The sequence below is a fragment of the Trachypithecus francoisi genome, unplaced genomic scaffold, assembly GCF_009764315.1.
Source record: "Trachypithecus francoisi isolate TF-2019V2 unplaced genomic scaffold, Tfra_2.0 Lachesis_group4, whole genome shotgun sequence".
NCBI lineage: Eukaryota > Metazoa > Chordata > Mammalia > Primates > Cercopithecidae > Trachypithecus > Trachypithecus francoisi.
In genome coordinates this window covers 3,374,371-3,390,279 of record NW_022681469.1, presented here as the reverse complement: position 1 = coordinate 3,390,279, position 15,909 = coordinate 3,374,371, and the positions used below count along the sequence as shown (strand labels likewise).

At 48.2% G+C, this 15,909-nt stretch overlaps 1 long non-coding RNA gene across 1 annotated transcript in view; it reads left to right on the top strand.

Moving 5' to 3' along the window:
- Positions 1-15,635, top strand: part of LOC117073033 — a 38,525-nt gene extending 22,890 nt beyond the window's left edge. The window contains exon 2 of the long non-coding RNA XR_004433072.1: positions 15,048-15,635. This is a non-coding gene — a long non-coding RNA (uncharacterized LOC117073033). The remainder of the gene's footprint in view (positions 1-15,047) is intronic.
- The last annotated feature ends 274 nt before the right edge of the window (positions 15,636-15,909 follow it).

Here is a 15,909-nt window from a genome sequence, read left to right as displayed (position 1 = left end):
GGGAGGCTGGAAACAAGAAGTGCTGTTGACCCAGGTATGTCTTTTATGAAAGTATGTGTGACTAAGGAAGCGAAATGGCGAATACACAGCCTCAAACTTGTTAACTGAGCCAAGCTCTTTATTGGCTATAACTGATATCTCCTCTGTAGTAGTGATGAATAGAAGCCCCCCCAACATCATTAGAAAACTTGGCTACAGAATATGAGAGTGGGGAGCTGGGCAGAAGCAGCTGTATTATTGTCACACAGAGAGGGGTACTGGAGAGAGAGAAAAAGAAGGGGAGAGAGAGACAGAGAGAGAATCTTCAACTCAAAATAAATCTATAGGTTAAAATTTCAACCTCACTTATAAACATAGATGCAAAAATTAAGTATAAAATGTTAATAAAATAAACTTAGCAATTTATAAAAGTAATAATATTGCAATGCCTAAGTAGAGGTTATTTTTGGGAGACAAACACAGTTCAGGATCAGAAAATATATTCCTATGAAAAGATTATAGAGTAAAGGGGAAAATATGACCATGTCATTAAATGAAGAAAAGCATTTATTACAATTCAATGTTAACACATTATAAAAAGTTCTTAGCAAACCAAGAATAGAATGAATTTTCCTAACCTGAAATTTGTAACAAACATTAAACTTAATGAGCATATCTCCACCAAATACCCTCAGCAAAGCCCCCAAAAAGACACTGACATTTCTAGCCAATGCAATAAGATAAGAAAAAGAGAAAGTAAAGGTAAACCTTATTCATAGAAAAACAAGCACAATGTCATGTCAATTTGTTTTGAATTAATTTATAAATTCAGTGTAGACAACCACATTTATATCTACAACCCTAACTCCAGGGCTGCTGGAATGCATTCGTAACTGTCTGCAAGACATCTCCATGTCTAACAAGCGTGTAAAGCTTACATTTTAGAAATGGAACTCTTGTCTTCACTTTCTACTGCTGCCCTTGAACCTGCTTCTGCAAGATTTCTATTTCAACAAAACGGAACCACTATTTTACATAATTGCTCCGATAAAAAAAAAAAAAACCCTCTCCCTTTCCCTCTGACTATACACAAATTCATCAGCTTGACCTTCAGGTTATATCTAAAATCCAATCATTCTTCCTAGGGCACAACATACTTTGCACATGCATCGAAGCCACTATCGTCATCTGCTGTCTAAACTGTGTAAACAGCTTTCTATCGGCCTCCCTGATTTCACTCTTGGTGGATTTTCATCACACTTAAATGCATCCCGAACTTTTTAGCTTGGGCTCTAGCTGCTACCTTTCTGGTCTTGTCTTCTACCCTTGTCCTACCTTATTTATTTTCCCAGCACCCTGCCTTTTCAAGTGTGCCTCAAACACACAACTTCTGCTTCTTGTCCCTATACTTGGTGTTTTCTCAGCCTGGAAAATCCTCCAGGTCCATTAAAATCTGTGCTCCATGAGGGCAAGGCTGTTTTCTGGCTTTGTGTCATAGCAGCAGCATTTAGAACAGTGCCTGCCATACTAGAGGCATCCAAAAGATTAAATAAATAAGTGATTATATGAAAGAGTGACCATTAAAAACTAGCGGGGAAGTGGGAAAAAAGATGGAGTAGCCAAACAATAGAGCTGGGACAATTTGCTTTCCAAAAGAAAAACAACAAAATTACATACCGACCTCACATTGACTAGAAAAACTTTCAGGGGCATTTCTCATTATGTGAAGCAAAACTTTAAGACTTTAAAAAGAAAGTATACATTTAAAAAAAGATCCCTGGTAGGAGAAGACTTTGTGAATGAAACACTAGAATGCAAATCAAGAAGGGTAAAGGCAGCTTCAACGCATGGGCAGGTGAAGCTTTGCCTTTCTTGCTTCTGGAGAGGCTGCAGGTGAGATGGGTGTGGCTGGTGACAGTCAGTGAATATGACTCCAGGTCTCTGATATCATGAAGGACCTTGAAAACGAACATGTGGCTATGTCTGCTCAAATCCTGGAGTTCTCTAAAGAGAAGACTTGAGAGGAAGGGGATTTAGGAAAATTTAAAAACCTACTTTATAAGAGGCAATGCATACATCCCTCCAAAGTGGTTGAACATCTGTAAGAACCTTCAGGAACAGGTAACTTTAATGTGTGGGGAACACTTCCAAAGTGATGCCTTTCCACATCCCCCGAGCTCTGTTAACAGCATCCTAGGGAAAGTGTGCCTCCACTGTCACCCTCACCTGCCACCTGCCACCTGCCATGAGCCATGTGGTGAGCAGGGTGATGTAGCCTGAAGATGGCAATGGGTCTTGGCTCTGCCATGTGACATCCACACACTCCATTCACTAAATACAGATGACAATAGCACCTGTCCCTCTGGGCCTTTAGGGCCTTTAATAAGTTAACAAGAGTGAAGTCCAAGCATCATGGAAAATAGCAGTTTATTTGTACCTGGAGAAGAACAAGGTCTCAGTGTGAGCAACGTGTCTTATTTGACAGAGATTGACAAATCTCTTGGGACAGGACCTAAAGATGAACTGGGAAAGCTCAGCGGAGACTGTCTGCAGGCATCAAGGGCTGCTCAGTTTCATCTGGGAGGCCTGGGAAAGATGAAAAGGCAGGCTCAAGAGTGCACTGAGGCTATGCAGACAAGGGATCCACAAGTCTGTTCACTCCTTGGCTGACTGTGTCCAGAAGAGGCAGGTGGGGCAATGAAAAAAGAGGGTTTTCTGCTCAGCTGCCCTGGTCTGAAGCACAGCGGGTTATTCTTAGCTGCAGCCTTACCATCAGGGTTGAAATTCCACAAGCCTCTGCTGTCTTCCATCCATCATCGTTTCCTACTTACAAGGCAATCTTGTGGGCAATCTTGTGCTACAAGCTACAATGAAACAGAGCTTCTTGCTGGGATGCATTACAGTGATGCTTTGTAAGTGAGCTTGTGGGGCTGCAGGATCTTACGATCTTGCCTGAGAACTTTGAAGCAGCATCGTGCATCTAAGCACAGCTCTTTGGAGCACAGAAAGTTTGAAAAGAGAACCTCGGCCGGGTGCGGTGGCTCAAGCCTGTAATCCCAGCACTTTGGGAGGCCGAGACGGGCGGATCACGAGGTCAGGAGATCGAGACCATCCTGGCTAACACGGTGAAACCCCGTCTCTACTAAAAAAAATACAAAAAACTAGCCGGGCGTGGTGGCGGGCGCCTGTAGTCCCAGCTACTCGGGAGGCTGAGGCGGGAGAATGGCGTAAACCCGGGAGGCGGAGCTTGCAGTGAGCTGAGATCCGGCCACTGCACTCCAGCCTGGGCGACAGAGCGAGACTCCGTCTCAAAAAAAAAAAAGAACCTCATGCTTGGCTCCTGAGGAAATGGCATTTGTTTGCGTCTGTAAGGAAACCACTCGGCAGCATTTACAAGTATTTAGATTAAACACTGTCTCACGCACACATACTCATGCATGCACACTCACACTCACACACACACACTCACTCACACACAAGCTCACACATGCACACATGGCCACACATGCATCCTCACACACTCACATATGCACACGGGCACACTCATGTGCACACATGCAACTCACACTCACCAAGGAAAGAACAGTGTCGCCCAGGCAAGAAACTGATTCAACCAATTGCTCACGGTGTATGTGCCCCATTCTGCTCCTCTTCCTTGTGCCATCTTTCAAGCCCCCTCTGAGACGTAAGAGAGAAGGCTGTGAAATAGGGAGGGTGCCATCTCCCTGATGTAGACTTTGGGTTTCCCCCCGAATAGCACAAAAGGAAAGATGCTGTGTTGTTCATGCATCATTGAGGGACAAGGGGGTCAGAAAAGGGACTCACTTCTGGAGACTCGGGATGAAGGAACACCCAGCAGGCATGTGTCCTCTGCCCGGAGCCCCAGTGCCCTGGTGGCTGCCCCTGCCATGGGGAGGGGCCATCACAGGGGCTCGGTCCTCTCTTTCCTCTTCTCAATGGTGTCAGCGGAGCTGGATGGACAGAAATGCTGGGGGAGAGAGTGGGGCTCAGGAGTTCAGCACCCACTCTGGTCTCTATCGTGCTATGTTCAGGTCGCACGGCCACCCTGAGAGACAGGTTCCGAAGCTGAGACTCACAGATCTTGAGCAACTTTTCCAAGGCCACACAGCCCATTCATGATGTGTATTAAAACTATACTTGGCACATAAATTAGCAATTTACAAAATGAAAAATGCAATAAGCTATTGGAACGTAAGAAAATGCTCAACTTCACTAGTAAACAAACACCACTCAAAGTAATAACGAGATAATTTTTGCCCATTAAACCAGCAGAGATTTTTTAATGCTAACACGTTATTTTAATAAGGGCATATTAGTAGAGGGGAATATAAATCAGTTCACCCCTTTGGGGGATGGTCTGTATATTTATTTTAAAACGTTAACGTTTTAATTTAAAACAACGTATAATATTTAATGTATTTAAATTACTTATTTTAAAAATGCTTATGGCTTTTGATCTGGCAACCCCAACTCCAGAAGGCATATTATGGCTCCGCTCAATTTGCCTCCTTCCACCTGGGAAGCGTAGGGTTGCACTCATCCTCACCCACCCAGGGGAATCCCTGGGAAGGCTGGAGGGAAGTGACTGTCTAATTGGGTTGTTTTGCTGGCTCTGGGTGAACTGGGATAGCCACTTCCTTTATGTGGGTCTTGGTGTTCTCCTCCGTAAGTGACAGGCTCAGCTGAGACTGGCCCTAAAGCCCCAGCTCTGGTTTCTAGAAGAATTCTGAGATTCTGTGGCAGCACCTGGTCCCGAGGAAAGCCTCACTAAATATACCCAAATCTGTATTAAGAGAATATTTCACCATCCCTTTCAGAGGAAAAAGAGAACGCAGTGATGAGCAATGACAGGAAGCGGTTTTTTGATGCCCATATCCCGCATGACCTGTAAGTATGAATATTACCTCTTTTTGTCAGCTGCACTGGAAAAAATAAATTACCACCAGTCAATCTCTTACAATCATAAGAGCAAGGCACGGCTTAATTGCTTCAGTTAAGTGTTCATAACTTCGCCAGTGCTCATAAATGCCATTACACATCAGGCCACTGAAACAGACCTGTTGATTTATTAAATGACGATGGGCAGGGAGCAGGGGAGGTTTCCTTTATGAGTTAATACATAGAGTGAAGATACCTCAGCGGTTCAGTCTGATACCAGGTATGGGTCCTTTCAATCAGGATAAATGCAAAAAGGCTATCGAAAGTTATCACGGTGATGGTGGTGGAATTAGGGTGCAAGAGGCTGTGGACATTCTCACCTAAAATGTATGTAATAATGACCCTACATTCAATAGAATATATGTTGATAATTTTTACTTGTTTCCCCCCATTTAAGCACAGAAGTGTTTTAGAAATTTCTTTGTTATGATCATGAACTCCTGGTCCAAAATATTTCCCAGGTAGCTTGATAATTTGCAAAAGACGATACAGGTATCCACTCAACACACATTTGCAAAGATCCTACTGTGCGCGAGATACTCGTCTACACTCTGAGATCCATCAGTAAAAGAATCCCTCCCTCATGGAGTTGACATGCCAGTAGGCAGTAAGCCCACGGTTCTGCTGTGGAAGTAGCTGCAGTATTTCCAAGGCTGTGAACACGCCCCTCCTGTTACCACGCTGCCATTCTTGTCCGTCTGCCTGGGATGCAGGGGCCGTGTTTTGGGTTTCATTGTGGTATCCAGCACCCGGTGTAGCCCTGGGCACACAGCAGGTGTTTTAGAGAGACGTGTGGGATCACAGAACATGCAAGGGCCATGTGAGGCCTGACATCAGGTGAAGCAGTTTTGCTTAGTAGATTATTCTTGTTCTTTCTCCTAAAGTAAAGTAGATGTGTGCTCACCTCTCCCTGGACACCAGCATCCCATCTGAGCCTGGGGTGCTGGATGGTGCCATTTTACTGGTAAGAGCTTGTCGGAGCAGAAGGGGCCCAGGTGTGGTCTTCATGGAGCTTGAGAACTGGGTGCTGCTAGTGTTTACTTCCATCCAGGGCCGCTTCTGCAGGAACCTGCAGTAGGTGAAAACCTATCAAGATGGTGTGGGAACAGTCCTTCTGGGGCAGGAGAATAGGGTCTGGAGGCAGGGGACCTGAGGCTGTTTCACAGCAACTTCCTAGAACTAAACTGAAAGGAAAAGCCTAACTGCATGCTAAGTAACAAAAGGACCAGAGGCTACTCCCTTTGACCTTTTCTGTGGGGCAGATGGGAAACTGGCTGTCCACAACAAATCAGGCGGATTGCTGGTCCAGTCTTTGTTTGCAACTCTGTAACTTCACTCTAGCCTCTGAATGGTTGCTATCCACAGCCTGTCAGACTGATGGCTGGTTACCACCTCATTTACATGAGGGGAGCAGGAAGGGGCCAATGGGAAATCTCTAGAGGGTATTTGGACCCAGGAAGATTCTGTGTCTGGGCTCTGGAGCCACTGCACTGTGGAGCATACTGTCGTTTTCAACAAATCCCTTGCTTTTGTTCTTTTGTTGCCTCATTCTTTCTTTGCTTTGCTGGGTGTTTTGTCGACTTTTTTTTTTTAAGACAGAGTCTCACTCTGTCGTCCCGGCTGGAGTGCAGTGGTGTGATCGCAGCTCACTGCAACCTCTGCCTCCTGGGTTCAGGTGATTCTCGTGTCTCAGCCTCCCGACTAGCTGGGACTACAGGCGCCTGCCACCACGCCCGGCTAATTTTAGTGTTTTTAGTAGAGATAGGGTTTTACCATATTGGCCAGGCTGGTCTTGAACTCCTGATCTCAGGTGATCCACCCACCTCAGCCTCCCAAAGTGCTGGGATTACAGGAGTGAGCCACCGCACCTGGCCTTGTCCAATTCTTTGTTCAGAACACCAAGAAACTGGACAAGTACCAGTCACAACCCTCTACCAGTGACACTTCAGCCTTGACTCTTTCCAGGGGGAGTGGAGTGCTGGCTCCGCGATGCCGCTGTCAACAACTTTTATTCTGCTTCATTCAGAAGGCGTGTCTCCAGGTTCCCTTCTGTACTCTCATCCCTTTGGGTCACCCAGGAGCCTGAGCAGGGACTTTTCCCTGTGCGTTTCGGCCGCTGTGATTCACTCAGTTCTACTGCTGCCCTAGGTGTTAAGACGAAGCCATTCACCATGGGGACATCCTGAGGACATGTTAACAAGGCTTTCCCCACACACTGCTTTGTTTAATCCTCACAACTCTGAGAGGTGGATTATCATTATTAACCTCATCATCGGATGCAGAGACAGAAGCTCAAGGGTTCAAGGCACTGGTCTAAGATGACGCAGTTTGCCATATCCTTAGTGATGCCAGGACTCCAAGGAGGTCTCTCCCTAAAGCCCTTACATGTCCCCACTCTACCTGGCTACCGTTGATAAACCTCCCTCTGTTTTTCAGCATCAGCTGACGCACAGCAAGAATGCTAGTTGCCAACATGATTCCAAACTCGTGGTTCTGATCGAAATGCTCTTCTGCTAAAGTGGGCAACTTTGATCTTCCTGAAAAGATTACTCCAAATTGTATCGTTTCCTGCAAAGCCCCTGTCAGCTATAAATATTGTGTTGTAGGTCGAGGCGCATCTTGGTGCTGTAGGAAGGATGCTGAGCAGGACGAGGAAAGGGGTGCTTTTGGGTATCTCAGTGCTGGGTGCCACTTGGCGGCAGGAGGAGGCAGAGCTGTTCGTTGTATAGAACTTGACGAGTCCAATCACCTCCTTGATCCTTCATAAGGACTAAGTCCTTCCTAAAATTCTCTATTCCAGTTATTCTATACTCTGGGCAAATTTCTTTCTTTTCTTTTATTTCTTTTTTTTTCTTGAGACAGAGTCTTGCTCTGTCATCCAGGCTGGAGTACAGTGGTGCGATCTCTGCTTACTACAACCTCTGCCTGTCGGGTTCAAACAATTCTCCTGCATCAGCCTCCCAAGTAGCTGGGACTACAGACACATGCCACCACGCTAAACTATATATATATTTTTTGTATTTGCAGTAGAGATGGGGTTTCACCATGTTGGCCAGGCTGGTCTCAAGCTCCTGACCTCAAATGATTCACCTGCCTTGGCCTCCCAAAGTGCTGGGATTACAGGCATGAGCCACTGCGCCCGGCCTGTGGTCAGATTTCTGAGGGCATGAGTACTGTGTCATTTTCTGTTCTTGTCTGTTCTGTGGAACCAGCTAGTTCATATACAGCGCATAAGCTCGCGCGGCTGCTGGTGATGCCAGCAATGTTCCTTTGTAAGAGCTGGTGGTTTCCTTCTTTTATCGGCATAAAGTTGCCCAGAGATTGTTTAGAAAAGTATCCGCATCATGTTCCTCAGGTCATCTGCAAAACTATTTTCCAAAGATTCAAAGGAGGATTCGGGAATCACCAAAGGGAGAAAATAAAGGCTTTTCCCCATCTTTCATGATCCAACTTTCTCAAGCACTCGAGCTCTTGTCAGTGATATTTTTGGAAACTCACTCAAACTGCGGAAATTCACAGCTAAGGCTGATGTTCCTGGACTCTTGGCATCGTGTTGCCTCAGAAAGGGAGGTGCAGGGGTTTCCTGAGCCAGCAAGGGACCATGGGGATGTGGCATGCTGGAGAACACTGCTGTACAGCTGCAGTCACCAAACTGTGCTTCTTCCTCACAAGCCTCTCTCCAAACCAGCTTTGTGGAGCAGCCTGGGGCATGCTGTGGGGCTAGTCATCCTCTGTCATCCCAGGGAGGCCGGAGACGTCATCCTGTGGGAAGTCTTTAACTTTCTGGCTGGCATGAAGTCTGCCCTGTGATTGGCTGGGGGGCCCACTGGCTCCGTGAGCAAGTGTGGAGTCAAGAGGGAGGAGTAGGCTGGGAGGGAGGTGCCCACCGGACACCTGTCCAGTCCATGGGGTGTGTCCAGTCCATGGGGTGTGTTCTGAACCCCTGACTCAGAAATGGCCCAGCCGAAGATCACAATTCTCCATCAGCTCCGTGGAGCTGCTCTGGTCATGGTCCTGACAGTTCTTGTTTCGAGTTATTCAACAAGAAGTTATTTAATGCCTGGTGTATGCCATTGATTTATTCAATAAATATTTATTGAGTGTTTACTGCATTGCACAAACCCTGCTCGGCACTGGAGATACAAGGAGAGATAAGGCATATTCCCTGAGAGCCATGTGTCTAGTGCAGGAGACAGATGCATGTGGTTGAGTGCACCGTGTCACGGAGGTGTGCGAGGTGAAGGCTGGCAGGCCCCACGGTGACAGGCAGCTGCTGAATCGTGCGCGAGGTTAGAAGTGCACGCATGTTGGATTCACCTGTGCGCCTCTGGAAGCAGCGCTTGTTTCTTGCAACTCTTTGGATGCACCTAACACCGGTGTTTTACTACATTCAGAATTCCTGTAGAATAGAATAGCTTCAAAAGCCTTTTAGTTATTTGGAAAAGAATCTATGCTTATAATTGAACGTTTAAAAAATACAGCAACCTTTTTAAATGAGACAAAGAAATAAAAGGAGGATCATAGCAATGACTACTCCAAAATATGAGTGTATCCCCTCAGACTTTTCCCTATTCCCATTTTTAAATGGTTGAGCTTATGGACTATTAAAATTTAATATTCTTCCTTTTTATTTTTACTTCTGGTATTGTCATATAATTTTCCTCCACTCTTAAAGATTCTTTGTAAGCAGGGTTTTAAAGCGGTTGAATAATATTTCATGATTTGGGTATGCGTTTTTGATTTAACATGCTTGCTATTACAAATGAGGTTTTGATACCTGTCTTTGTCAACAAAATACTATGTTTTTGTTAGCAATTTTTCATTGGTTCATTCAGATAGATTACTCGCACTACAGCTAGTGTACCAAAGTGCAAGGGTGTTGTTTCAAGGTGTATGATTAATGTGAGTCCATTATTTTGCAGAAAGGTTAAATAAATTTATGTTCCCGCCAGCATACCTTACCAACCCTCTGTAGGGCTGTGTACACATCCCTAACATGCCCTGGCTAATTTGATAGGCAAAAACACCACCTTGCTATTTTAACTATACTTCTTTTATACTAATGCAGTTAATTTTTTATTAGCGATTTTTATTTCCTTTTCTGTCCATTTAACTGCCTTTTCTATTTTTCTGTCTGCATCTTAGTGGTTTTTTTCTGTAACTTTTGTAGTTTGGCATATCACCTTTCTTTATGACATGTATTACAAGCACTTCTCAAGATTCCTATTTAATTTTTTAAAATGTTACGTTTGGTTGATGTACCAAATGTTATGCTTTTATGTTGAATCTATTGACGTTTTCCCCTTCAATTCCAAGAAGAAGTGTAACTTTTGATATAAAATGTCTCAGATGCTGTAATTTCAGATTTTCGGTGTTGCTATTTCGGAGTTACGTGAAGCTGACCTTCAGCGAACACAGGGGGTCACGGTATTCGATGAGTGGGACCCCCTTGTGTACCATTTGTATGTAATGTGGTGGGCTCCAAAACAGAAGCAACAAAGAGCTTCTTGAAGTGGAAGATCTGGGAGGGTGAACATTTAATTTCTGTTTGGTTTGGTAGCCAAATAGTTAGAAAGACATTTTGATTCGTCTGGACTCGTGGTTCTGCAGGATTCTTTCTCTCAAGTTCCCCCTACCCCAAATACTACTAATGCATGCAGCCTGGATTTTTAGCTGCATTACAGCCCCTTTCTTCAGCCTGTTCTCAAAGAAATGCCAGAGAAGAGGGTGGGGGAATAGAGACAAGGAATTGCCTCCAAATATCAAGGGAAGACCTGTGTTTTTCTTGGACGGAAAAGCCGCATGATTTAAGTTTCAAGGACATCTTTGCTTTGCCCCCTCTCTCTGCTTTGTGTGTGTGTGTGTGTGTACATATTTCACTTAAAAGCAAGCTCTTAAAGAGTCAGGCTTCCAAGACCCTGTCTTCAAATATTCATTCACATTTTATTTGTTTGGAATTTTGTGGCAGTTTGGCCTCAGGAGGTTCAGAACGAGTTCTAACTCTTCTGGTTATAAGTAAGCAGCAGTTCATCCTGGATGACAATCCAGGACATGGACAGGATTGTTGAAGTCCTTGTGGGGAAGGAGCTGGGCTAATTTCTCTACATGAATACTCACTGAGTACTCAGAAGAAAACCCTCTAAAGTAGGATTTGTGAGTGCCCCATTTTGCTGACCTCAGGCCGAGTGGGGGCACCAGGATTGGAACAGGGGTGTCTGATGGCAGAGGCCCCGTGCGTCACTCCCACGAGACTGCCCTTCCCATCAGAGCACGGCCCATGGCCGGCAGGGTGCGTGTGGCTTAGGAAAATTCCACCTACAAACACTGGGAGGAAAAGGTGCTGGTCAACCAGGATTCGGTAGAGGATGTTTGCTGGTGAACCCGTCTGTCCTGACTTCGGGAGCAGAAATGATGTGGAGGATGGATTCACTGAGGATTCCTGAGGATCTGGCCAGGCCTTAGGGGAACACTGAAAACATGAATTTATTGTTCCGCAGAGGTCAGAGCTAGAAGTGTTTTGCTTTCAGATGAATCTGGAACCTAAACCCATTCTGTAAGGAATTGCCATTTAGTCCTACAAATCGGATGCAGAGAATTCTGATTGTGTGACGCCTCCCATTTGGGATATACAAACACAATTAGGGCTCATCTGGATTACTGCAGTGAAACAAAATCACTCCGTGATGGCCAAGTGTGGAGCTGGAAGGAGCGAGAGGAAGGAGCTGGTGATGGTTTTGTGACTCTTTCCCCAAATAACATGCCCGTGAGTCAGAGGCTCTGGGAGAAGGCTGGTGGTGACTCAAGGCCAGGTAACCAGCGAGCCCTGACTATCCCTCCGTGCAGGACTTGACTCGACACGGAATCCAGGGAATTGCTCCAGCAACACCAGGCCAGGGCTCTTATTTGTTTTCATGTTTGAGGGTGGATCTAAGTCCTGCAACATCATCAAAACATCGTTTTAATGCAGGTGCCGGTGCCACGCGTCAGAGGGCTTGTGCCCACCGTCGGTGGAAAAGTACCACCTTGAGTCACCGCGGTGCTGAAGGTCGCCGGGCCTCCTTACGCAAGTCCTGGACCCGGCGCCCATGAACTCGCTACCCTGGGCTGCGGTTGTTCTTTCTTTGGTTTCCCTGTGAGCCTCAGTGACAAACCACCGGAAGCCGGAGTGACTCACAGACAGTGGAGTGTCAGAGCCAAAAGGGGCCACGTGAGCTTCCAACTCGACCCACGGCTCTGCCAGGAGAGGCAGCTGTGTCCAGAGGGGCAGGGAGACCTGTCTAGTGACCTGGCTGGTTGGTGACACAGCCAGGCCTAGGAATGGAGTCTTCTGGTGACAGTTTAGTGTGTTTGGTCATGAGGAGAGCATTCAGACCCCACATCCTCATGGTTGTCTGTTCGTCTAGGACTCCGGGCCCCTGATCTTCTCCTCCGCTTCTCTCGGTGACACCAGGTGGTTTCTTTGCCTGGGACCCCCACACCTCCATTCTCTTGAGTGCTTGGGACTATGACCTGTGACGGTCCTTAGAACTCAAGACTACTGGATAGAGAGGGGAGTGAGGGGCCAGCGGAGGCCTGCAGGTGCCTGGCAGGTGGGTTTCCTCGTCGCTGCCTCGAGTGGTGGGGTGGGGGCTTCTGTGTCTTCAAGGATGAGAATGGCCACGGATGTCCCCTTGGGTCTGATGGCTTTAGGCTGCAGATCCCTGAATTCCTCTTCTGAAATAGGCGAAGATGCGGGTGTGCTCACGTTGCCTTTTCTGAGTCAGCCCCCAAGCCCACAAGTTGAGCCTTCAGCTCTGCTAATGGTGCCTGCCCTGGGCCAGGTGGGGGTGCTTAGTGAGTAAGGGGCCCAGGAGGAGAGAAACACAGTGGGGAGGGGGCCCTGGACCACGTCTTTGACAGACCAGGAAGGGCTCATCCAGTAAACTCACCTGGTTTGGGTTTTTGAAAGAACACCCAGCTCATGTATTAATTATAACATGGGTGCAGGGGAGTCCGGCAGTGGCAAGACAGTGGGGAGGCAGCAGGTGTGGCCTGGCAGGAAGCCAGGATATGGCTGGGGCTGGAACACCATGTTGCAGAGAAGTAGGTTTGCTGCAGATGTGGGCTGGTGGGAGTGGGACAGGGCTTGGATGTGAGGCCATGTGAGAGAAAGTGGTGAGAGGACACCCTGTCTGCATGAGCGGCTTGGGATGGGCAGGCGTCACCTGTGGAAGGCAGCGGAGAGAGAGCCATGTCAGGTGAGGGTACATAGAGCAGGTGAGCTCCATCTCGGGTAGACTAAGTTGGATGAGTCTAAGGGGTAACTCGTTGGAGATATTCAATAGGAAGATACCTGGGAATACACAGTGGGGCCCGGGGGAAAGATTTGGGTTGAAAATAAGTTTAGGCTGGGTGCGGTGGCTCATGCCTATAATCCCAGCACTTTGGGAGGCCAAGACAGGTGAATCACCTGAGGTCAGGAGTTTGAGACCAGTCTGGCCAACATGGTGAAACGCCTTCTCTACCAAAAATACAAAAATTAGCTGGGAGTGGTGGTGGGCACCTGTAATCCCAGCTACACAGGCCACAGAGGCAGGAGAATCGCTTGAATCTGGGAGTGGGAGGTTGCAGAGAGCCGAGATCACGCTACTGTTCTCCAGCCTCGGTGACAAGAGCGAAACTCTGTCAAAAAAAAAAAAAAGAAAGAAAAGTAAAGAAAAGGACATAAGTTTGGGAGAAGAAGGCAATGAGTGGAGACTGAAGCCATGGTAGTGGCTGGTAGGTAGGTGTCAGGGAGAGAGGAGAAAAGGGAGCCCGGCCAGGGCTGGGGGATGCGGTGCTTGCCAGTGTGACAGAGAAGCCACCAAGGAGCTGGAAGGAGCTCCCAGGAAGGCTGGGAGGAGCTCCCGAGAGCCGGGGGAGGATGGCTCCAAGGAAGAGCCTGCTGTGCATGAGTGGGGCCCAAGAAGGTCCTGTCCTGTCCACAGGGGCAACCAGCAGAGCACGGTGGATGGTTGGGGGGGACACACAAGCAGCCCTCCTGTGCCACTGCAGCATCGTTGCCCACCCTGCCCAGGTCTGCCCAGCTGCCCGGCTGCCTTGGCTCCTGTCTGCCTGCATTTTTCCTCTGGTTTGTCCGAGGTCTTAGCAGGCGGCTGTTCTCAGAGGTGGGAGCTGCGTTGCTGATGGCTGCACGAGCAGCTCTGTTGGGGCAGTGGGGGAGGCGATTGGGCTCACCTGCACAAGGGCTGCTCCTGCGGCTGAGACGGGTAGGTGCTGAGCCTAGGTGGGGCCAAGGGCAACAGGTGAAATTCGATTTTTCTTTATCTGCAGTGCCACACTAATCTTATCTGCACTCTGGGGAATGGAGATTGTTGCAGAAACAAATATTTGCTTCCAGGGTGGTTCCGCAGCCCTCAGTCCCCGGCACACATCTGCCCCTCCCCTTGGGCCCAGCTCTGTAACAAAGACTCCATCTGCCTGGTCAGGGCCTCCTGGTGGCCAAGGGCCCTGAGGACTCCCAGGGCTCCGAGGCCTGATTGCCGACCCTGTACTTTGGCAGAGACTGCAGACCTACCATGGCCACCCCTCCTAGGGCACCTTCTATCACTGAGCCTCACCTCACTCTCAGGGGAGGACGGAGACCTTCAAGGCTGCAGGACCTTTGTTTTCTAGAGAGAAGACTACGCCCAGTACTGATTTGGGTCCAATCAGAAAGCCATTCTGAGTGCTCACAGCAGGAAGAGATTAATCCGGAGCATTTTCTCACGTGAGTGGAAGAACTAAGAACTCGAAGCGGGTGGGGTGATCACATAGAGACCAGCAAGTGCTACAGTGGGGTGCAGAGATGTCCCTGGTCGGAGCAGGACTGTGAGGCTGTCCCACGGGAGCTCAGCCAGAGGAGGTGTCCCATGTTGGGACTGGCTGTGCCCCTGAGTTGGGGGTGGCCTGGGAGGAGAATGCCCTTGGCACTCCTTCCTCCTGCCCTCCACCTCCTGCCAGGGCTGTTTAGTGACTGCACCTCTCGGGAGAGGAGCGGGCGCCTGTCGGAAGGGCAAATGGATGGTGGGGTGGGGGCAGGACGATGATAGTGATGATGATGATGTCCACTGTCTTTCTGGCTCTTCCAGGCACCAGATGCTCGGCCATGCCCTCCACTCGGTGTTATCCTAGCACTTACCACATCGGCACAGTGGGGTCAGCATGACAGTGCTCTCATGGCAAAGACGGAGAGACCAACTTCCCCGTCACAGCAGGGACACAGTGGGCAGGGATTTGAACCTGGATTCGACGTCAGCGTCCGCCGTCTTACCCATGTGAGGTAGCTTTTGCTTGTCTAGCATGCACACGTATGACCATTCTGAGGCTGTCAGTGGATGAAGGTGTAGGGAGTCCACAGGGGAGCATGAAGCCAGCGTGGAAGGACCATCACCCTCTCAACAGCGCCCCTGCTGCTGGTGCTTACCAGTGGAGGAACTGCTACCGAACTCATTAGCCACCAGGATGTCCAGAAGCAAAGCGATCGGGGGTCCAGTCTTCCTGCCACCACGAAGTTGCTAAGCACGCTGCAGAGGCCTCTGACCACCACCTGCTGTGGCCGAGGTTGTGGAGGTCATGTTGGACCTACTGCTGTGCCCCTGGTTTTGGAGAGATGCTGTTTCCTTGTGGACCACTAGCTGGATGCTCCTCCCTCCACCCCAAACACAGTGACATCCATAGTCTTCTAGTCGTGCTTGGTTTATTACTGGCTGTGGGCTGGGGAAGGGGTCTCCATCTCAGTAACAGTATGTCCTGCAAGGACTCAGGGTTCTAGCTGACCTTCCCCTCAGGCGTCTCTGTCCAGCCCTGAGTGAGTCTCTTAGAAAATGAACAGTTACTTTAACTTGACAACGGAGTTTGTTAAAGTTCTCGGAGTTAAATAAATAGTGTGACTAGCACATTTCTAGACATGTACACAGAGAACGGCAGTCACCAAGATGGCAAAACCATGAT